At 41.3% G+C, this 24,405-nt stretch overlaps 1 long non-coding RNA gene across 1 annotated transcript; it reads left to right on the forward strand.

Moving 5' to 3' along the window:
• Positions 1-12,372: 12,372 nt before the first annotated feature.
• On the forward strand, positions 12,373-20,985 carry LOC137871087 (uncharacterized). The gene is made up of 2 exons (XR_011102777.1): positions 12,373-13,093; positions 19,809-20,985. It is a non-coding gene; the product is annotated as an uncharacterized lncRNA (long non-coding RNA).
• Positions 20,986-24,405: the final 3,420 nt, after the last annotated feature.

Raw genomic sequence — 24,405 nt, forward strand, 5'->3', positions numbered from 1 at the left:
TCCAACCTGATCACCCGCCCTGAATCTGAAAGCTCTGGTTCATTGCCTGGAAGTCCTCTTTGTAAAGGAGCAGAATGAAAATGTAGAAATGACATCACACATTCTGTTTTATGAGGACTAATTAGGAGATTCATTCCTCTTAAATCTGGCTCCAATTGTTCCCTTTTTTGTTAGCAGGAGCCGCTTTGCTGTATTTTATCAAAGCAATTTGATTTTGTTGAATTCCCTGATGTTTTTCAGGACTTTGGAATAACGTTTGTATTTTATGTCCGGATCACATCTCTGAATTAAAATGGTTGAATTAGTTCTTTGTAAATATAACCGTTTGTGGAGCATGTGGTTTGAATGAGCAAGGTGCCTCAGCTGGCAGTCAAATCAGAAGGAAACAATGCCACGGTATGGCTTTCCAAAAATAATTGGATTCAAATGCTACACATTCAATCTGCCTTTTTAATCAGGCACACTGTGTGAAGGCCGGGGGAGTGGAATTAGATTTTTTCCAAGTTGATAATGACTTTGTCGGTGCTAGTTTTGTCCGAGCAGTGTTTGCCCAGTTTGTTTGTGATGCTGATTGTTGCAGTGCTTAATCTTCACGTGGTTATGAATATTTTTACCCCTTTAGCTGAAAACCTATTTCATTCAGCCATTGGTAGTGACAGTTTTTTATTACTACAACAATTTATATTATTCTAACAACATAATGTTCCATTTATTGTCTTTAACGAGATCAAACTTCCATCTGGAACAGTATTACATCCATTTTTTATTTCCCACTGATTACATACAGTCCAGTAATCTTCTGGCTTTAGTTACACTTCACTTGAAGTGCAGTGGAGTGTGTTACCGATGCACCATTCTTACATAATTGTCACATTTCCAAATTAATTCCAGACAGTTTTACAGTTAATGAACCACACTATTATTATAAGGAAGCCTCTTCTGTTCTAAAAACGTACTTGGCCTACTTACTGGAGGTATATTTGAAAGTAGACTTTGTGAATTTGGAAATACACCGACTGCTGCAACTAATGGAAGAAAGATTTGTCTATGATAGAATTAATAATAAATCCGTTTTTAAATTATTTTTATGACATTGAATATATGATTGATTGGTGATTTTATATATACAGTATATAGCATATTATTAACAGTTATTACCATGTACTCATCAAATGTTTTTAACTCTTTTTTAGACCCATAAACTTCCCATTTATGATTTTTCTTACAGAAGTTGTTGTAGTTGTTGTTCATAATTCAGTCTGAACCACAGTGGTGGACCTACAGCCAGACTGAACGTCGTTTGAGTGGCTAAAAAATACAAAGATGTGAGAGAATCTTGTAAATGGTTATTTTCCATTTGTTGCCATAAGGTAACATTGTGCAGTTGGGTCACTTTTTAGGACCAGGCTCACTAACGGAGATGTGATTTAATGTAAAACAATGACCCCGCTCTATAAGTGGTTAAAGATTGATCCGTTGTTTTGGTTCATGTATGATCTGAATTCCCCCAAAAAGCAGGGTGAAATATATTTCCCCTACAACATAGTTCATGCAGTAGAGGGTTCATTTTCTTTTCCCATTAATGTCAGATGTGATGTTGAACTGGTATCTGCTGTCTCTATGTAACATGAAAGACACATTACAGCTTTAGAAACGGAGGAAACTTCAAAGCCTCCAGTGGAGCCAGAAGTTCTTACAAAATGACTCGTCCATCCTTTTTACAAAAGCCTCTCTGTATCATTCACTTACCACTAATGATGATCTCCTAGCATAACCCAGGGATTCAAGATGTAGAACAATACTAGAAATGAAACCTGGCACTGACTTATACTCCTGTGTTTTTATGTTCCTCCCCACCACCAAAATGAAAGGGATTGAGAACACATTTGTTTATTTTCATGAGGCGGAATAGAACAGCAGTGTTATCCCAGCGTGAGAGTCCAAGTAATGTTGTTCTGCTCATGGAGAGACCTTGAAGATGTATTTCCCTCCCTTTATGCCCATTGAATCATTTGCATGGCTCCTCTGTGTAGGAAGAACCACTGTGGCCTATACTTAGAAAGATTATTACTGGAAAGCTACAGGATAATTAATGGGTATCAGCCAATTGGCCTTCAATATTTCAACAGCTAGCAAGAGCAGTTATTATACAGCTTCTAGTTCTTCTTTGGCCCAGGCGTCTTGCATAGTGTGAATACAGAGAAAATGTGAGCGATGCCGACATTAACGAGCAAAACATTCTATCATATATGAGAATAGTGGCTTGTTTCTCCTGTGCAAGGAAAACGCAGCAGCTTTATCGTCTTCTTTCCACTGTTACATCCACACCAAAGCTTTAAGGTGTCTGTCTGCATCAAGACATTGTTTACATTGTTGCATTTCAGGACATGCTGATGCATCTTTGTGTTTTCTTCAAAGGAGAAGCTGTGATAGGAACCTGTCTGCAGCAGACTACGGCGTCTCTCCAAAGCAAACAAGCAGGGCTTAAGCTAAGAGTTTGCCTCTCACACACATTACAGCACTGTATGTATACTTGCTCACACACACAAACTAAGCCTGTATTTGCTGCCTTTTCCAGATCAATAGCAATCACTGGGCCACAGCGGAATCAGAGGATCGACTCAGATACTAAAAATACACCAGAATATCCATCGCCTCTGCACACTGCTGAGGTAGCTGCTGGATCGTAATGCCATGAAAGTGACCAGGACTAAACACTTTTGATTGTACAAATATCATTCCATGGATACTTTTGTCAGAAGTGCATGATACGCTGCCTTATCAATCTGTAGGGATATCGCCGAAAAGCAGCTCTGGTAGAGAGCCTGATGTGGACCAGGACAAAAATAGTGCACAGTGGGGGCTGCATGAATCTAAAGTTGTTGAATCACACTTGATTCATCTCACCCAGCAACTAAAAAGCCCTCAAAAGTGGACAATTTGTGAACACTCGAAATGTATCCCACTGTTGTCTCGCTCAGGTCTGCCCGCGCAGTAATCTCTACTTTGGTACAGAGAATGAAGGGCAGCGGGCCGAGAGAAAGGACAATAAGAGGATTTCACAGTCCAGTGTTGTGACACAACTTTGCATTATTGTTCTGCCTGTTCTTGAAAAGCTCTAATTAAATTGAACGGACAGGAGACTTGTCTGAGCACCACAGACAGCAGTGGCGGTGGAACGCACGGGATCCTCGCTGAGTCATGACAGAGCCTCGATCAACTGGAGAGTCAGCTGTCCTGAGGTTTTATTACAGTTAAGCTCTGCACACCGATCGGTCAACAACACTGCTCTACAAATGCTTCTGATAAAGACAAACATGCCAATGCAGGCTGTTTACACTGCACACCATATGCTGCCCTTTAGATTTAAGAGATTACCGTAACCTTTGAACTATGGCACTAAGCTGTGTCCAAAATCATTGCTTGGCTCAGTCAGTACTGTATAAAAGACACTGAATAGATCAATATACAATGAGATTTTAGGCACTTACTGATTATTATTATTTTTATTAAAGTACTTTTTTGTTCAATTATGGGAGTTTTTTAGGGCACTGCGCAGTGGATAAATTTAACGCTCAGAATTTGGTCACTCAAATAAAATAGTGCAGTCAGTGTAAAAAGAAACCTGGGGTGCAAAACATTTCCACCAAAGCATACAGATGAGTGTTGTCACAATCCCAAAATCACAACTTTGATATAATAGCTGCCTAAATATCTCAATACTGCTTGTGAAAAAAAAACCTGAAACATCAGGAAATATAATGGAATAATGAATAACAGAATATGGATTAAAATTACTTTTTTCATCAATAACAAAAACAAATAACAGAACACATTTTGACGAGGTAGAGGAAGTGAAAAGTAGCCGTGAAATAACAGGAGTGAATTATTGTACCATAGTGTTATCATACATTTTAATATCCAACCAGGACTGGAGAAACTCTTCATTTAGATGCATATAAGATTATGTTTATTAGATGCAATAAGATGCATTAGAATGCACTTATTGTAAGTCGCTTTGGATAAAAGCGTCTGCTAAATGACTGTAATGTAATGTAATGTAATGTAGATCGGCTCTTCACACGTCCATATCTCTCCTCACTTCACATGCCACACTGCTGTTTATAACAGGTTCAGTCCTTGCAGAGATAAGTACCAGCCGTACTGTGAGCTATTCTGTTGTTCTGAGTTAGCAAAATGCTCTGAGTGGATTTAAGTGCCCTCTCATTAGTGATGTCTTTGTCTAGTCAATTGTGAAAGGTAAGAACGGGAAAAGTAAAGCTGTAATGCACATTTTGGTCCTTGCCATGTTTGTTTTTTTATGTCGCCATGTTTTTTGGTTCTAAACTGGAATCTGTTCCAAATTAGTAAAACCCTGGTATTGATAAGGTCTGAAGTCAACGGTTCTGCTATCGGTACAGAGTGAGATCTCAATGGAAAATAACAGCGTCACAAACCTCTCTCCATCTCTGTGACTGTCTCTGCACGAGGGACAGAAGAAAAGAAAAAGATCCAAAGTGAAGCTACATTTTACTCCAGTAGATGCTGAGAACTCTTGTTGTCACAAACACAATAACATTCTCACAAGTAGGGAGGAAACAGCAGCAGTTTATCACAACATGTGACCAACAAGAGAACATCAATCTGCAGAAATCAGTTTTCTTCTGTTTGTGGAGCAGCAGTCCGTCCTCCTCCACTGCAGGTGATGTCATACGGAGTTTGATCAAAAGAACAGGATAATAAATGAAAGATAATCGTTTAGGTAATTGTTTAGTTGCAAATGTATTTTAAAGATTTTTGAACTGCTCAAGAAAGACTATTTGTTTACATACATGCATGTAATTAATTAATTAATACAATATTAATTAATTGTATTTTTTTCTCACAATATAATCAAAAATAACCAATAAGTGTATCGATAAGGAACCAAACCGATACGCAGAATTGATAAGAGACTAGTATTGATAAATTCCTAACGATACCCATCCCTAGACCCAGTGTTGTTTTTCTGGAGACCAAATTGTCACAATTAACTTCATGAAGTGAAAACACACTGTGAAAGGGTTAAAGGTCTTAGACAAAAACACATCCAACAACAAGATGGAAGGGTTAACCCTGCTTTTATGGTCTGTTTGACTCTAAATGGACCATCATTTACTAAATGAACATCATGCTGTATTGAAGAAGACTTAAAACTAGAGATTGAGACCATAAACTTATGTTTACAATGTTTACTGAGGTAATAAATCAAGAGAGAAGTAGAGTCATTTTCTCATAGACTTCTATACAACCAGAGGAATCGCCCCCTGATGGACACTAGAGAGAATGCATGTTTAAGGAACTTTCACATTACCTTGACTTTTCACATCCACAGGTTACCGCCTGGGTGGGAGCTATAAAGAGTTTGCCATCTTAGTTCAGATGAAGGAGCCCCTGTGTTATTATTATATTACCTTCCGAAGTATAAGCGCAACTTATAACCCTCGGCTACAGTACTCAGCTACTGTATTTTAGTGCCACCCTGCTTTGTCAACGAGCAGTGGGCAGTCGGCAAGAGCGCTTGTATTTGTAGCGTGCAAATGAGAGAAAAACACGCCTACTATGCCTGCAGCGAGTGTGAGCAGGGCACACACACACACACACACACACACACACACACACACACACACACACACACACACACACGCTGCCCTGCTGTCGCACATCGACGCAATTCATAAATACATCTCTTGTTAAAACACAGTCATTCTTAAAGTATCAGTACTAACAAAATGAGGTGTTGTACCATTTTGATGGGGTATTGCAATACTGTTCTAGTATTGGTATACCATGCAACAGTAATACAGTAATAATAATTTAACAAGTTCATCGCGTCACACTGCAAGATGACTCTAATCTAATCTAGTCTAGTGTCCGACTGTACATTATGAATTTTGAGGCATGTCAGATTTGTCCTGTTAATGTAGCTTAAAGTTATTTTTAGCAATGACATTACGCTAGTTTAATAACAGTGTATTCTGTGTCATGTCAGGTCATATTCCGATTTGCTGTTGTTCTGTGATCCGACCCTAAAGTCCACACCCACGGACTCACAGACTTTGAGACGCATTCCCGTTAAATCTGTGAGGGCCTGTCCCACAAGGGGCTTTAAGATCTGTACACCAAATGACAAACTATCCAAAGGCTCTTGATTTGGATTAGGACCCCCTTTAGCACCTGTTAAAGAACCTTTAACGGGTGCTTTCAGAACACAATGCTTTCCCTATAGCACTATATTAGGTTGCTATGTGGTTTGGTGTTTCCTAGTTGTCAATACAATTTGAATATTGACGTGGGCACTATTGATTTGTGAGTAACAATGATAAGCGTGAACATAAGGCCACATGTGTCACATCAATTCTTACCCATCAAACCATTAAGTGTGCCCTCCTGCCCCGGATGGAAGCATCTTCATTCTTTGTTTTTTTTGTATTTTTTAATTGAATCTGTATGAAGTTGTATTATTCAGGAGACAAGGTTGCAAATCATGTGAGCATTTGCATATATTACACATGACAATGATTCAACTTTTACCAGAGGCTGCATCTGAAGGAAGTGCAGTAGACCTGCAAAAATGTATTTTCACCTTTACACACCTGTCAAAAATCCTTTCGTGCAGCACCTACCATATAGTGCTTCCTCTGGCAACCATATAGTGCTTCCTCTGGCAACTCACTGCTTGAGTAGCTTAAATGTCAAAAGGCCACACGTGTTCAGATTTCCTTCTGTACAGCTAATATTACTGCTATAACTGCTTTTAAGTCATAGGTGGCTTTGGATGGATGGAGTTAAATTATGGATTAGTTCTCACAGTAACAGTGTTTTGGCTTTGTAGGTCAGAACCGGGTGGCTCCTGCCACACCATAAATCATCATTAGGTTGCTTAACATCAAATGCTGTTGTGGGCATCAGAGGAATGTGCTGCTGAGCGATGAGGCGGCTGCTTACTTCAGTGAGGTGAAGTCCAGTTGAGTGTGTGGAGCCTGAATCAGGACCAGGCCTTATCAACTGAAAGAACGTAGGCGGGGCCATTTAGAAATGGCTTGAATTAACAAGTGCCAAAATCTCTCATAATTCCATTATGGTACTTCATTACGTGTATGCTGCAGTACCATTCCAATCCACCCACACTCTGAACACTGGCCTTCTGAATCCCAGCTGTCTCCAGAGTTCAGGTTTCAAGCTAAACACTGTACATTGCTATTCAGATATGCAAAATACAAGAATAATTGATGCCGTTATACATTATGTATTTGTGTGGCTTTTTCCAAGAAGGCTTTGATTGGCACATAAGGTCTCCAAACTCAATGCGGATTTTATAACACGCTCACATTGGGCCGATTAAACAAGAAGATATTTAAAATGTGTGTTATTGCTAAAGCGCAGTCACTGAGCTGACATGAAAATGAGGGGCTGTCATAAATCCAGCTCTCCCAGTGACTAATGGCTGTCTGCCTCTCAGCTAACCCCACAGGCATGATGGGAGAGGGCATTAATCAGAGGACCAGCAGGGGAATTTGTTCCCTCGTTTTAAATGACTGTGGTTTGTGCCGTTAATCTGTTTGAAAACAGCGACCACTTTAATGAGCTGCTAATATTAAATTATGTCACGATATTAAAAGACGAGTCACTTGTAATAAAACAGTCGGGGTAGATCCTGGAGAGGGAATCTGTGCTGGAACAGCTCCTGTGGACTGACTGCCATAGAAATGTTCTAATGTTCTAAACGGGATGAGCGCTGCTTGTTCTGGGTAAACTACTCTGTAAAGCTGGAACGCTCAGCACAACCGCGAGCGGATCAAGGAGGTTGTGCATTGAGCAGCATTTCTGAACCTCGTGCTCCGGAGCAATTCACATTTCCAAGACAGTGTTTAGTTATATATCGCGGCTGCCATGTCACTGCACCAGTCAAATGACAACTGCTCTGTTTATTGTCGTTCTGAGACTAGGTTCACCAGTGAGGAAATGCTGCAGAGCAGAAGCTTAGTGTGAGCAAAGTGAAAAGATGAGTTATTTTCTTTCAGAATATAATCAGATTTATGCTTCTTCTCCTCAGACACTGTGAAGCATTATTTTTTTCAAGTGGATCCTCGTTGAAATGGCTCGGCACTGTCCTCATTAATATGCCAGGCATGCTCCTCATTTCTGTTGGATAATGTTTTGCTTGTGAACAGCCCTCGACTCTGTGTTCTGTGGTGGAGGAAATCACAGCATTTGGTCTGAATTCAAACTCGTATGCACTTTTGGGGACATTAGGTCGTTGCAGTGACAAATGCTAATGGGATTCAGCAGGAATGAAATCCAAATAATAATACATAAATTAAGTAGTGCTAACGGTTGGGCTCCAATGGCGGCTTTGGTCCACCACTTTGGTCCAGGCTGAAATATCCTGACGACTTTTGGATGGATTTCCATGAAAATATTTATGAATCCTAAACAATTTTGGTGACTCCATGACTTCTAGCGCCACGATAAGATTGACATTTTTGCTTAAGATTGAAATATCTCGCCAAATATTTGATGGATTGGGTTCCCCTCAGGATTACTGGCACCATCATTGGGTCAAAATTTAATTTTGTTCAGTATTATTACCAAATACCTGCAAAACTAATGACATCAGCGTCAGCTGTACGTCTTGTTTAATGCTTATTAGCAAATGTTAGCATGCTAATGCACTTATTTGAGATGGTTAACATGGTCGACACTGTACCCGCGAAGCTGCCTTCACATCCTGGTGGCCTTAATTACAATACCCTGACTTGTAAATAGCGTTCGCGTCCACTGCCAAGTGGTAATATTATAATATTTACCTTGAATTATTCAGATTATGAGGCACGAGTGTGGATTTAATATTAGATTAGATGAAAGTTTATGTATGACCAAATGTTTTGTCTTGGTGGGTTAATGCAAAGCCCAAATCCAAACAACAAACATTTTGACATGTAACAGCTGGAATAGCACATGTAAATGATCCAATTAATGATGACTGAATTATATTTATTTGTTTCAGGGCCCTTGTATATATATATATCCAACTAAATGCATGAAGAAACAGGTTGTTAAAGTAGAAAATGTCCTATATTCAGAGTTATGGTGTATATGAACGTGTAGAAATAGGATTGGTGATTGACTGTAAAAGTGTTACATAATGTTTCTGGAAGAGGCCGCTGCTGATAGACTGACAGGACATGCTGCTTATTTAGAAGCACAGTCGATTTCTTTCTGCCATCAGAGGCGATGCATGGGTCAGATCAATTCTCTGATTTTCAGTAACATCAGGGATGCCAAAGATCATGCAAGAACCGATCACATATCACGCCATCATGTCAGGTTTCAAGTGATGCGTTTATGTCCGAGCTACTGGCAGCTAGGCGTGGCTTAGGTGTGTGTGAGAGGACTCGGAGAGGCGACTTAACAATGTTTGTTCTTAACAATGGCTGCTGCTGAAGTGGTTAGCATAGATGCTACAGTGGCATGTACTGGCAAAGAACGACACTCAAGGCTTTTCTCCATGGAAACGATGTGTTCGCTCCTCGCCAGACTCGCTTTGAGTTTAATTGACAGATGGTTCATCCAATTACCTGCCAAATATTTTTTTAAAGTGCCTGATTTTTACCAAACAGTTTCCAATGATGCCGTCTCAGATGGTTCTGTGTCACAAAACAGGACCGGTTATGCTGAGATGGCACAAGTAAGAAAAACGCGCTAAGAAGGGCAGCAGTATCGATCTTCATCACTGATGTGTGATTTGTTCAGAGCTACACTATACACCGTCTATTGCTCTGTTTAAATCTGTGCGGCCGGCGGTCTTGGAGTCAGCAGTCTCTCTGGTGCTTAATTAGGTGTATTTATTCTGCTGTGGGAGAGAGTGAAGAGCTTTGTGGGAGGCTGAGGGTGTTTTCAGTGAGATTGTTTATAGTGCATTGTGATCAGCCCCCCCCCCCCCCACACACACACACTCTTCGATTTACTGCGTGAAACCAATTCTCTCATTGATCTCCAGGGTGCTGTTCCACAAAAGTCACGACGAAACGGCTCTGGACGCTGCTGCTGCTTTTAATACATGTGATGATAACAAACAGAAATGATGAATGTGTATTAAAGGTGCCTCCCATAAACTGTGAGGTGATTGGTGGTGGCAAGCGGAGACAGATGAGATACAGCGGAAAGGTAGAAACGATGGAATAAATGATTAATTTAATTTAATTAATATTGCTGCTGAGAATTTTTGTCGGCCACCAAGAATAAAACAGAGTGGATAATTTAACAATTGCACTTCAGAAGCTGAAGTGTTATCTCTGGCTGCTGCAGCCTTTTATTTAAGGGACAGACTCTTTCACACTTCTCTGCTGCCAACCACATAACAGCTATTTCACTCAAATCCCAAAGGTTGAAGCTGCTCCAAATGGTCTGACCCAGTCTGTCTCTTGTCTGGTAATTAATGACACAGCACTTTGCGGCTTCATGATAGAATAGAACCAACCTCAGGACATGTAGGCCCATTTCAGTCACAGGCTGAGGCTGTTTGGTTCAGTGTCCAGTTTGGATCATTCAGCTGTATTTGCATGACATATTTTATTATTTTGATGTGTATCGGAATGAATACAGTATTTTATGGTAGAAAGTAATTAGCATAATTAGTAATATTTTAAGTTAATAGCTACTAAGTAATAGCAGCGACCAATATGCAGAGTGAAAGTCTGGGGCCTCTATAAATGTTCAGTTAAGTGCCTTAAGTGGAGCTGGAGCCAGGAGACAATTATCTTAGCTTAGCATAAGTGAGGGAAGGGGGAGCCAGTTAGTGTGGCTCTGCCCAAAGATAAAAAGTCCAACAACCAAGAAAGCTCACTAATTAACACTTTAAATAAAAATAAATGAACTATAAAACCGACAATTAGCTGTAAACTAAATGTGAAGTTAGAGACAGTTAGTTTAGCATATTCATATCAAACTTAATTGATTGGCGAGCTTGAGAGAAGTTTTGTTTGAACTTTGGACAGAGCCAAGCTAGCTGTTTCCCATTACTTCCTGTCTTTATGCTAAGCTAGGCTAACTACCTCCTAGCTCTAGCTCTGTACTTAATCCACAGACATGACAGTGGTATCTTCTTATGTGACTCCTGGCAAAAATAACAAATTAGTTTATTTCCCAAACTGGCAAATTATTACTTTAATAATAAACTGTACAAATATAGTTGTGTATTATGTAAAATAATTAAAAGTCAAAGGCTCAATTAGACGCGAGTCCCTTTTACTCGCCGGGAGTGGCAACATGTTTTGACAAATAAACACAGGTGTCAGTTAGACGTCAATATGGATGTAGTACACATCCTTAGATCAGTCTAAGAAATGGGGAAAATATGATTTTGTATTTTTGTGGTTGTGTAAATATGATTTAAGGTTATGTTAGATTGATGCTAGTCTGCCCTTGTTAACACCTTTGTATCGGAGTGCAAAGTTTAAATGTTTTTGAAAGTTAAAACACCAACTAATATGGATTGAAGCATGAATATTAGGTTTGATAAAAACATGCTGTGAAATACTTTTTACAATACATTTTGACTTTTGGACTGGCGACCGAGACAATTACAGAGACTGTGACTGCTGCTATTAAATGCAATGTTTCTGTAAGTTATTGATAGTAATAATTTGTATATCAACATTATAAATGAAGCTTTAAAACAAATACAACAAAAAGTAAGCAAGAGAGACAAAAAATAGAGGTGACTCACTACATTTGAAGCAGTCATGAAGTCTGAACATGTGTCCATGCCTCGATTACTTATTGTCCTGTAATCCGTAAGGGTCCACCGATCAAGAATCAAAAGAGTTGACATGAATCCATGTCGTGGATATTGTCATGTCATTGTTTGTCAAAGGAAGACAGCACTTTAACTGACATGAACAATATTTTCTCTCCTTCCTGCACCATGTTGGGTATGCTCGGCTTGTTTCCGTTCCCCCACCTGTCTCTGTTTAGTATTCACTCCTTTTTCCTTTTCGCTATGCCAAGTAGGCTCGCTGCTGACGGGCAGGTGGGTTTGAAGAAGATAAAGTGCTGTTAACTGTCCCTGAGCTAGATCTTAATGGACCGTTCGAAGTTGATGTGTTACTCAATAGCCTCATTTCTATACAAGTACAATTCATACTGGTTTGAACAAACAATTTATTAATAGTGTTTCTCATCTTTGCTGAGTTTTGGTGAAAGGAAAGGAATTAAAGGCCTGTCCCGTATAGAAGCCTTTACCAAATACATGCTAGCTGAGTTCAGTGAGTGAAAGAAATATGCCTGGGCTAATTTTACGTTATAATACAAAACAATGGAACTAATGTAATGGGAAAAAATATATTCTTATATCATGAAATGTTTTAAAAGATGTAAAACTGAAAGGTAAGGTGAGGAACACAAATACTGACATAACACAGCAGTCCTATAGAAGTAGTTAATCAGTTTTAATGAACACAGTGTCTTGTTTCTCAAGGCTGGTCACACACTCCCACTTCAGAAAGAAAAAGTGAAGACACAGTGTCTTCTTTGTCTGTATGGCAAGTTTGAGACGGACCGTAGAACAATCACTGACTCCCAGTTAACGCACCTGGCATGTGGTTAGATAAGAACGATAGCCAGGGTACGAGAACATCCACTCCCTGTCTATGATTTATCCCAGGGCGTGAACTCATGTGTGCATAAAATGGTTTGGTATCTTGTACGATGTTGAACTTTTCACCACAGACACTGACTGAGGTGGCTGTGGTGCATCTTTCCCAACAACTTTGAATCATTTGAAGACTTCATTATTTTCTTTGAATTTGTGAACAAAACTCTTCTCCCGATTTATAATTAGAAGTTTTTCCAAAACAACTTGGTGTCAGAAGTGGGATCGTTTGAAGCTCCATCAGGACTCCGAGGACGTCCGGGTATGTGCACTTCAGGATCCATCAAAAGAGATTCTGCCCTATACCTCGTCAGACAAAGAGAGAGGGGACCGGCAGCCAAAAGGAGGACTGATTGACTTTACAACGATCCAGACAAAGAAATAATTTCTTCATATCGGGTAAGAAGTTGAAATTCCAAATTTCCAAATTTTATTTTTAGAAGGAGTACGTCTATCAGATGTCACTCTAGAATTACGTAATATAATACAACAGAGATTTAAACCTTGGTGTTTAATATTCTAGTCTTCTTGGATGATAGTTTGTCTTGTTCTACTTTTATGGGTTTTATTTGATTAAGGTTATTACAAATTAACAAAACATGTTTCTGTTCATGACGCCATTATGAATCTTTGCATAGGAAGACAGGAATGATTAATACAGTATAACGATTGTACTCGGATAAAACAAATTTATTTTCGAGATTGTATTTTTCACGCCCTTGGCCAAAAGGAAGATAGGAATGAAAATATGATATTTTTCACTAAAAAAGTGTTATATTTTTCACGCCCTTGACCTAAAGGAAGACAGGAATGAAAATGTATTTCTTTTTCACGCCCTTGACCGAAAGAAAAAAAGGAAGATAGGAATGAAAATGTGATATTTTTTACTAAAAGAGTGTTATATTTTTCACGCCCTTGACCTAAAGGAAGACAGGAATGAAAATATATTTCTTTTTCACGCCCTTGACCGAAAGAAAAAAAGGAAGATAGGAATGAAAATGTGATATTTTTTACTAAAAAAGTGTTATATTTTTCACGTCCTTGACCTAGAGGAAGACAGGAATGAAAATATATTTCTTTTTCACGCCCTTGACCTCAATAATTGGTACTTTGTACTGATTGGTTTTCACTTGGATTTTTCCTAGTAAAGAAATCTGAGACTTACAGTGACGACTGTATTTACTGAATTATAAGTACTTACCACGCCTGAAAGATGGGTGGAAAACAGGATAAATGTAAAGACGAAGGTCCCTCGGGACCCATAGTGGACGTTATGAAACAAAAATATGGAGAAAGTTCCGTGGAATTGTTATCCATGTGGACTAAGGATTTTGGTTTTCCAGAAAATGGGTCTTTCAGTAAAATAAAAATTGCTGAACTAAGGGGTAAATTAAAGGAAAAAGAGAGCGAGATGAAGAAAAAGAAAATGGTAAAAGTCAAAGATTTAGAAAAAATAGAGAAAAACAAGAAATGTTTGGTTCAATGGGAAATGGAATGTGAATGTAGGGAAAGAAAACAATTGCAGAAACAGATGACATGTGTAAAGAAAGATGTGACAGAGAAAGGAAAAGATCCGAACACCACACTCAGTCCACATAACCCATTCTCTCCTTCTTTGTATCCGAGTCTAACAGGAGCTGGCGGCCCTCTCCTCAACACATGCCCGCCACTACCACCACCACTACCACCAGTACCACCACCATACCTACCACTAGTAGCGGATCCTGCGCAGCAGCAGCAGCAGCAGCAACAGCAACAACAACAACAACAACAACAGCCAGTGGAGACAGTACAGCCACCACCTCATACACCAGCACGGGACCAGGGTGCTCACGGTGGCCAAATAACACCTTCCTCTTCACCCATGGAAGGGTGGCCATCCACCCCTCCCTCTCTTGCCCTCCTCCCCCAATCACTCCTCTCCTCTCTCCTCCCTGACTCGCCAGCGTTCCCTTCCTCATCACACAACGGTCGTTCGCCATATCTCCTCCGCAGTAAAGAAGACATAGGCAGTGACAATAAAACCTTTCAAGGTCCCATGGTTCAAGTGCCAGGAGCTGTGGCACCACAGCTTGTCTACAGACCATGGACGGATGCGGACATCCGTGCTGCCATGGCTCACTTGCCACCTGTTCCCAACTCAGGTATGGCATTCTCTGCCGAATTCACAATATTCTGTCAACAGTTCCACCCAACAGGTCATGAAATGAGACGACTCCTGCTGCATCACATGGGTCCCACTCACTATGCCACCATCAAGGAACTCCTTGTCAACGACGCCAGACTTGTTAACGTCACATGGGGACACGACGACAACGGCCCGTACAGAGACTATCTCACTGCTCTGTGTGTGGGCATTGAACGCGCTTTTCCGGACAGAGTAGACATGTCACAGATAAACAACACCAAGCAAACATCAGGTGAAAGTGTACATGATTACTATCAACGACTGCTGACAGTGTTCAATCGTAACAGTGGCATTGAAGAGCCACTAGTAAGAGGCGACAATCCAGGTCTCTGGGAGACCCACTTTAAAAATGCTTTTGTGAATGGACTGTTGCCTGACATCAAATTTAACACAGAGCGCTCTGTCATAGGCATGGAAGACGCCAGACTCACCGAAGTCAGGAAACATGCGATACATGTTCAAAAGACTTGCAAAGAACAACAAGATAAAGATGAGAAAAAGAAGAAACAAAAGACTGAGGACGTTCAACTGTCCATGCTCCAAGCAGTCACTCAGTTGTCCCTCGAACAAGGACACCAGCAGAGGCGAGGCCAAGGCAGTTTCCAGCCTTGGTCTGGCCAACGCGGACGCTTCAGAGGAGGAGGGCGGGGGATGACCAGAGGACGATCTTCTTGGAACCAAGGGGGACCACAAAGAGACCAACCCACCGGAAACAATGTTTGTTTCCACTGTGGACAACAAGGACACTGGTACAGAGACTGTCCGCAATGGAGCCCACAGAGGAGCGAATGGGGACGTGATCGTGCCAGGAACAGAGACCGGACCGATGGTCACACCCAGTCTGATTGATGCGATGGGAATGATGGTGAACGTGCATGTGAGGAGGAGACAGCCACCCGCCCTGTGAAACCTCATGAAAAGAGAAGTAACACACACACACACACACACCGCCGCCTGCAATGAAGAAAAGCTTTCTGCACTAACCGCACAAACATACACTCTCACACAAGAGCAACAGACTGCTCTTACTGACATCATTGCTCACCTTGAACAACAGAACATGCCACAAACACTCAACACGCACACTTATGCTAAATTCTCTGATGACTCATTTAAAGTAATGCCTACCACAGAGGTTGTAATAAATGGTAAAAAATTATCATTTCTTGTTGATTCTGGGGCTACTCATTCGGTAATACAACAAAAGTATTTTCCAAATCAGAGTATGAGTGGTAGATATGTATATTCACAAGGTGCATCGGGTTTAACTGTAACTGAGAAATTTACTGTTCCCATGACTAGTGTGCACACTGACGTGACTGATCCTGACCCTGACATTAAAGTGAAACATTCATTTTTGTTATCATCTTTCTGCCCAATAAATCTAATGGGGAGAGACTTGATGTGCTCCTTTGGCATCTGTTTGATGTCCACACTTGATGGCTTAAAAGTAGTTAGACGAAGAGTAGTACAACAAATGATGCAATACACTCACGTCAGCTCACTTTATGTCTACCAGTGGAAAATATCCACTATCCAAGCACTGACAATGACACGTGCTGTAGACACTCGTGTGTCTCCACATGCAGTTCGCATGAATCCTGATCATCTTCACTGCACTTCTTACGTCACACCGGGTCCAGATGACCAATATGCAGATGAATTCTTTGAAGATTTAAATGACAATTTGCATTGTTCTACCTTGTTTTGGTCAACTCACAAATCTGCTGTGTCTGTCTCTCTCTCTCCGATACAGCAGAAAATGTTTCGAGTTAAAGATTCTTACCCACACATCTCGCTGTCCAAAGCACGGACCGATCAATGGAGAGACTTGGGTCCGTTCGTGGCGCAATGTGAACAACTGACGGACTGGGAACCAACTTGTGATCCCAACGTCCTACGTTCACAATCTACAGGGTTTCACAGAAGTGTCTGTGTTATGCTGGCACCTGCACTTCGTTCTGTTTATGTCCTTGAGGAAGAAACTCAGCCAAGTGATGAACATGTTGACACATTTGTAACTGATGTCTCCTCTATTTCTTCTGCCCTTACCTCTGTTCCACAGAAACTCTGGGCATTGCATAAATATGACGTGGTACTCATCAACAACTGTCAACCTGTCGTCATCACTCCGCGCTCTGATTTCCGCCCTCACAAGCGTCAATATCCTCTGCGCCAAGAGGCTATTGACGGTATTAAACCAGTTTTTGAGTCACTGCTTAATGCAGGAGTGATTGTTCCATGTCCTGACTCACCGGTAAGAACACCTATTTTTCCTGTTAAAAAGATTCGTGATGCAGGCAAACCAACAGAGTGGAGATTCGTGCAGGACTTGAAAGCAGTAAATGCAGCAGTCCACGCGAGAGCTCCTAATGTTCCTAATCCTTACACCATTCTAGCACAGGTTCCTCCTAAAGCAAAATGGTTTTCTGTTATTGACCTCTCCAATGCTTTTTTCAGTGTCCCAGTGGACAAAGACAGTCAGTTCTGGTTCGCCTTCAACTTCAATGGTAAGCCTTACACTTTCACTCGTCTTTGCCAAGGCTACACTGAATCTCCAACCATCTACAATGAAGCACTCAGGGAAAGCTTAGAGGGCCTCACCCTGTCTCCAGGGTCCGCTCTTCTGCAGTATGTAGATGATTGTCTCATTGCAGCACCAACACAACAACAATGTCAAAAAGATACATTAAAACTATTAAAACATCTGGCAGCAGAAGGCCATAAAGCCAACCTGTCCAAACTGCAGTTTGTATCTCAAAATGTACATTTTCTTGGTCATGACATTTCCAGTGAGGGGAAAACCCTATCTCCTAAGCGCATTGCATCAATAGTGACGCTTCCAAAACCAACAACTAAGAAACAAATGATGTCTTTCTTAGGGATGTGTTCGTATTGTCGTTCGTTCATTCCTAACTACTCTCAAATGGAGCAACCTCTGTCTGAGTTAATTCATGGCAAAAACCTAACTGCGTATGACAAAATCATTTGGACAGAACCAGCCTCTCAGGCCTTCATGAAAATGAAATGCGCGTTACAAACTCCGCCTACACTGGGGTTACCAGACCCACACAAACCGTTCACTCAAACAGTCGATGAACGCTCAGGTTGTATGACATCTGTGTTATTACAATCTCATGGTGATAAATTGCGTCCGGTAGCATATTTCTCCGCAAAACTCGATCCTGTCGCTGCAGGCCTGCCACAGTGTCTCCATGCAGTGGCCGCGGCTGAAAAAGCACTAGCCGCCTCTCGTGATATTGTGGGTTATGCGCCGTTGACCCTTTTAGTCCCTCATTCTGTGTCTTTGATCCTTCTCGAACAGAAGTCATCACATCTTTCTGCAGTGCGATATTTGCGTTATCACACATGTCTCTTGGACATGCCAAACGTAACTGTTAAACGCTGTACTAATCTTAACCCAGCATCATTACTTCCTATTCCTGGTGATGGTGAGGAGCATAACTGTTTGGCTGAGCTCCAAGCTCAGTGCACTCCTCAACCTGACCTACTGGACACTCCTCTGACCAACTGTGACCTGGTAATGTATGTTGATGGATCTGCCTCTCGCGATCCACAGACTGATAATAATCTTGTTGGTTTTGCTGTTGTTTCTGACTCAGCTGTGCTCTGTTCGGGACCTCTTCCATGTCACCTCTCAGCCCAGGCAGCCGAGCTCATCGCACTCACTGAGGCTTGTAAACTCGCTAAGGGTAAAACAGTCACCATTCACACTGACTCTCGCTATGCATTTGGTGTAGTTCATGACTTTGGTGCTCTGTGGAAACACAGACAATTTTTGAAATCAGATGGCAAACCAGTTCTACATCACACACTCATTGCAGAACTGTTGGAATCTATTTTGCTACCAACTGAGATTGCAGTATGTAAATGTGCTGCACACACATCTAACACTGATGACATTTCAAAAGGAAATGCTCGTGCAGATGCTGCTGCGAAAGCTGCTGCACAGCTTCCTCTTCACATTTCTGATGATGACAAAACCCGCTCATTTGTTACAGTCCCTTCTTCTCTTTCAGCCATGCAGTCACTCTCCACACCGGATGAGAGGCGCCTTTGGGCCTCGGCTGGCTGCAAGTTCACTGATGGACTGTGGTCTGGACCTGATGGCAAACCTTGTTTGCCTAAACATTTCTTTTCTCATTATGCAAAATTAACACATGGTTTTGACCATGTGTCAAAAGGGGGAATGTTAAGTGCACTTAGTGAGACTTGGTTTACAAAGGGGTTCACAGCATATGCACAAAAGTTTTGTCAATCCTGTGTAACTTGTGCAACTCACAACACAGGCAGACCTACAGGGGTAACCAGACAAGCTGCACACCCACCACCAACACGTCCGTTTGAACACGTTATGATGGATTTTGTTGAATTATCTCCATCTGAGGGTAAGAAACACTGTCTCGTGATGGTAGACATGTGGTCTAAGTGGGTTGAAGTTTTTCCATCTAGCAAGCAAACAGCTACAACAGTAGCAAAAGCTCTGATTGCTGAAATCATTCCCCGATGGGGTATTCCAACTAAGATATCAAGTGACAATGGTTCTCATTTTGTAAATCAGGCCATAACAGAATTAAGTGCATACGTGGGTATTGACTTAAAAACACACTGTGCATACCATCCAGCCAGTGGTGGCGCTGTAGAAAGAGAAAATGGAACACTCAAGACCAAGTTAGCGAAATGTTGCGCTGATACAGGTCTTCCTTGGACAAAAGCCCTGCCTCTAGTGTTGATGTATATGCGAATGAGAAAACGAACACGCAGCAATCTGAGTCCTTTTGAGATTTTGTTTGGTGCTCCACCACATGTAGGCACCGAAGCACCGAGAGCTCCTCTTCCATCCACCACACTATGCGAACATGAAATGTTAACATATTGTGCACAACTCTCCTCTGCTTTATCTAGCATAAGAAAACAGGTGTCTGCAGCCCTTCCACAACCAGCAACAGGACCGCTGCACAAGCTGCAGCCTGGTGATTTCGTGGTGGTCAAGGACTTCAGGAGGAAAAGCTGGAAAGCCAAGCGCTGGCAGGGACCGTTCCAGATCCTACTCGTCACTCACACAGCAGTCAAAGTAGCTGAACGTGCCACTTGGGTGCACGCAACTCACTGCAAAAGGGTTCCGGCCCCTGCTGAGCTTGCACTGGCTCCCACACCCGATTCACACATACCTGCATAACATCAGAGACTCATGTAACAGACGACGCGTTCTGTGTTACCTACTGGCAGATAAGGAGTGACAACGGTCACCAACGCGGGTGAAGCAAGTGACCTTCGAGGGAGCTACCCATTCAGCACCACACCCAAAAATACACATATAGTTGCATACACACATTTAGAACCTAAAGAGTGGTAAAACAGTGTCTCTGACAGTTTTGTGGAAACCTTACGGTGTCAACATAAGCAAAACTGATCACACAAACCAGTTGCTCGGGTGAATTCCATACAAACTGGTTGGCTGTTCACTCTCACACGATTTTCTTGTGACATCTCACATGAAGATGTATTTTAAACCAGATTCTGGAGTAATACTTCTGATGTTATTGAAATGTCCTTGTAATATATTTTTGCAATATTATGTGATTAATGAATAATCTAAAGAGTGGAATGTAATGGGAAAAAATATATTCTTATATCATGAAATGTTTTAAAAGATGTAAAACTGAAAGGTAAGGTGAGGAACACAAATACTGACATAACACAGCAGTCCTATAGAAGTAGTTAATCAGTTTTAATGAACACAGTGTCTTGTTTCTCAAGGCTGGTCACACACTCCCACTTCAGAAAGAGAAAGTGAAGACACAGTGTCTTCTTTGTCTGTATGGCAAGTTTGAGACGGACCGTAGAACAATCACTGACTCCCAGTTAACGCACCTGGCATGTGTTTAGATAAGAACGATAGCCAGGGTACGAGAACATCTACTCCTTGTCTATGATTTATCCCAGGGCGTGAACTCATGTGTGCATAAAATGGTTTGGTATCTTGTACGATGTTGAACTTTTCACCACAGACACTGACTGAGGAGGCTGTGGTGCATCTTTCCCTTGCAAGCAAAATAAAATAGAAGGGGACAACTTTGAATCATTTGAAGACTTCATTATTTTCTTTGAATTTGTGAACAAAACTCTTCTCCCGATTTATAATTAGAAGTTTTTCCAAAACACTATATAAAAAGTATTTCAATTTGATGGCTATTCCAACCAAAAGGCTCTGCTTGTATGTGCACACTGATTATCTACAGGCGTTCCTCTTCATTAAAGCAGGATCTCATTGAGTCCCGTGGGTGCAGGAAAGAAAGACTCAGTTTGTGCTTTGTTGTCCTCTCCTGTTTGCCGTCCTAAGGGACCGTACAAGTGTGAAAAGGTTTAACCTCTCTCTGCGGGAGGGTTTGTCAATACTCTGACCCAAGACTCCTCAATCAGCCGTCTCACACAGCTCTACGGGGATTAGCTGGTTTGGGACAGGAAAAAAAGAGGATCGGGTCAGGTCATCTGTCTAAATCCTCAAGAAGCAGGCAACACCTTCCACAGAATAATATTGATGATTTTGGAATCGATGTCCGTCTCGCCACAGAGGCTAATAAATTGCTTTGATCTGGTCAGAGAAATGAAATGCCAGGGAAAAAAGGGGCATTACTGCTACTGACAAAATAATATGTTGAATTAGAGGGAGTATATTAAAGTGTTATGGATTGTAAGGTGGAAGATAAAAAAGATGGTTGATAGATGAGCAGAGGAAGTATTTTTCAACCCATTGAGAATAAAAGAAAACAGAAGAAAAAAAACAAATCATCTCAACATTTGAATGTCTTCAAAAAGCCAGATCAATCCAGCTGAGAGGGCAATGTGTTTTAATGCAGGGAGTTCAACTGAGATTTAGACTGCCCTGTTTCCTTTTTTTTACCCTCCCTCCTTTCCAGACGGAGGACCATGAGGGAACCACTGCTGCAATGCAGCAAAACAAATCGCGGGAATCTATTAAGCGTTTGTGATTGCGAGACATTGCCTCTCCCTTGTTTCTCTTTCTTATTTTCACTTTGCTCTCTCTGTGGTCAGACATTAAAATGAATGAACACTGCAAGAAGATTTTAAGATCAAATAAAAACAACATGCAGTGTATTTTCACTTGTAGATTGTAATTGATTTTAAAACACTTGATAGAAAATCCACTTTTGCTACTGCATGAAAACATGTTTCTTTGATTCTTGTTTTTTTTCCTATTGTAAAAGGAACTGAAGGCCATTATTGAATAGTAGTCCTGGACACCATTTCAAATCAGTACACTCTTGCCTCAGCTGCTGTATAGATCAAGGTTATCCTTTGTTCCTTTCAAGGTTCAAGGTTCACATCTGCCACCTACAGTATTCCCTTCTGGAGTTGTTGTACAACCACACTTGTTTGTAGCTTTCAAATACACACTGTGCATACAAATTTATGAAAAGCGCTGTATGCAATGCTCAGACAAAGAAAGCCGTTTACATACTGGAAAGAGAAAATATAGAAAATATACCGCGCACACCATAGTATTGTTTATCCACAGGGTTTCCACAAGAGATGTCAAGATAACAATGATGGAAAGCTGCGCTGCGCTCAGCTCCAGATCTTGAATAGTCTATCGGTTGCAGGGTCGTGGCAAGGATAAAATAAACAAAACGCAGGCAGTCACAGATAAAGAGTCTTCTTATTTAATGCAAAACCGAACATGTTTCAGCTGGAGGCCAATGCCATTCTACAGTCTGTTTTCTATAATATCTCCAATAAACATGTCACACATAAAATAAGGGATAAACAAACACTAATTAAAATTCATAAATAAAAACTCTCGTTCTGCTACTCAATCCTCCACCAGTAAACACTTGAGCTGATAGCGACTTCAAACTAGGCGGACATTTCCAGCAGTTAAGAAGGCGGTAGGAATACTCAAAATTCCCCTCTCCTGCTCTGCGCTCCCTGTGGCATCCGTCCACACGGCGATGGAGAGCAAAGACAAGAACATAGAGATAGAATAGGAGTAGAATGGACATTGAACCGATTATTCCATGGAAATAAGCTTATTTGCTTTCTTGCCGAAATCATAAATGACAAATTTGCCTCAGAGGGCTTTACAATCTGTACATATATGACTGTACACATATGACATCCTCTGTCCCAGGACCCTCACATCAGAACAGGGAAAAAAGGAAGAGACCTTAGGGAGAGCAACAGAGGAGGGATCCCTCTCCCAGGATGAATGAACAACATTACAATGCATATGACAGAAATTATTCATATTATGAGAGTGGTAAGCAGAATAATGACGGAAACATTACGACTACCAGTAATAACAGTAGAAGTGGGTATAGTAGAATAACAATGACAACAAAAGCAGTAATGGTATCAGTAATAGTAATGGTAATGTGACTACTACTAATAATGATAGTAGCAGTGGGTGTCAGCAGGGCCATGGCAGCAGGAAGGACCAGTGTCCAGATAAAACCACGATCCATGGAAACCCGTGAGGAGAGAAAGCACAAAGACTCTGAGGAAAAGGCAAAGTTAGTAATGAGCGTTAATGGGACATGAATTCATACAGAAGGAGAGAGAGAGGAGGAGAGAGGAGCTCAGTGTATCCTAGGAAGTTTTCCAGCAGTCTAGGCCTACAGCAGCTTATCTAGGGGGCTGGTCCAAGGCAAACCTGAGTCAGCCCTAACTATAAGCACTATCAAAAAGGAAAGTCTTAAGCCTACTCTTAAATGTGGTGAGTGTGTCTGCCTCCCGGACTGAAACGGGAAGCTGGTTCCACAGAAGAGGAGCTTGATAACTGAAGGCTCTGGCTCCCATCCTACCTTTTAAGACTCTAGGAACCACAAGTAACAATGAATTTAGGGAGAGCAGCTCTCTAGTAGGATAATATGGTACTATAAGCTCCTTAAGATATGATGGTGCCTAACCAATTAGGGCGTTGTAGGTGAGGATAAGGATTTAAAAATATATTCTAGATTTTACAGGGAGCCAGTGTAGAGAAGCTGTCTTTTTGAACATCATGAATATCAGGAAGTAGGTTGCTTATCGTAGCCATAGGGAGCAGATCAAAGTGCCAATGCCTTCAAAGGAAGGTCTTCCAGTACTGTAGGTCCCATAGTTCCCTTGAAACTCTGCCCATACATTCAAGAGTGTGATCTCTACAAGGTGGTGGTATGTCATGGCTTGTTTACACCGGTCACCCGAGACAAAATGATTACCAGCGATTACTGCGAGCCCACATTAACTGGCACAGATTCTGTACACCACATCCAATCAAATCCATCCCGTTGGAATTAGCAGCGCTTCCCTTGAAGGCCGTTAGAGACAAACAGGCCAAATAATCTACAAACCGCACTGTGATCATTCACTCAGTGGGGAAATAAGCATCCAGCTCCGGGCTGCGGTTCAGCTCGGCCCTGTCTGATCCTTGTGTCAATACGTGTGTTTGGTTTACTGGGAAAGGGTGAGAAAGCGAGATACTGTGGCAGATAACAAGGGA

This window comes from Cebidichthys violaceus, unplaced genomic scaffold, assembly GCF_023349555.1.
Source record: "Cebidichthys violaceus isolate CVI_PGR_0920_01 unplaced genomic scaffold, fCebVio1.0.p SCAF_14, whole genome shotgun sequence".
Taxonomy (NCBI): domain Eukaryota; kingdom Metazoa; phylum Chordata; class Actinopteri; order Perciformes; family Stichaeidae; genus Cebidichthys; species Cebidichthys violaceus.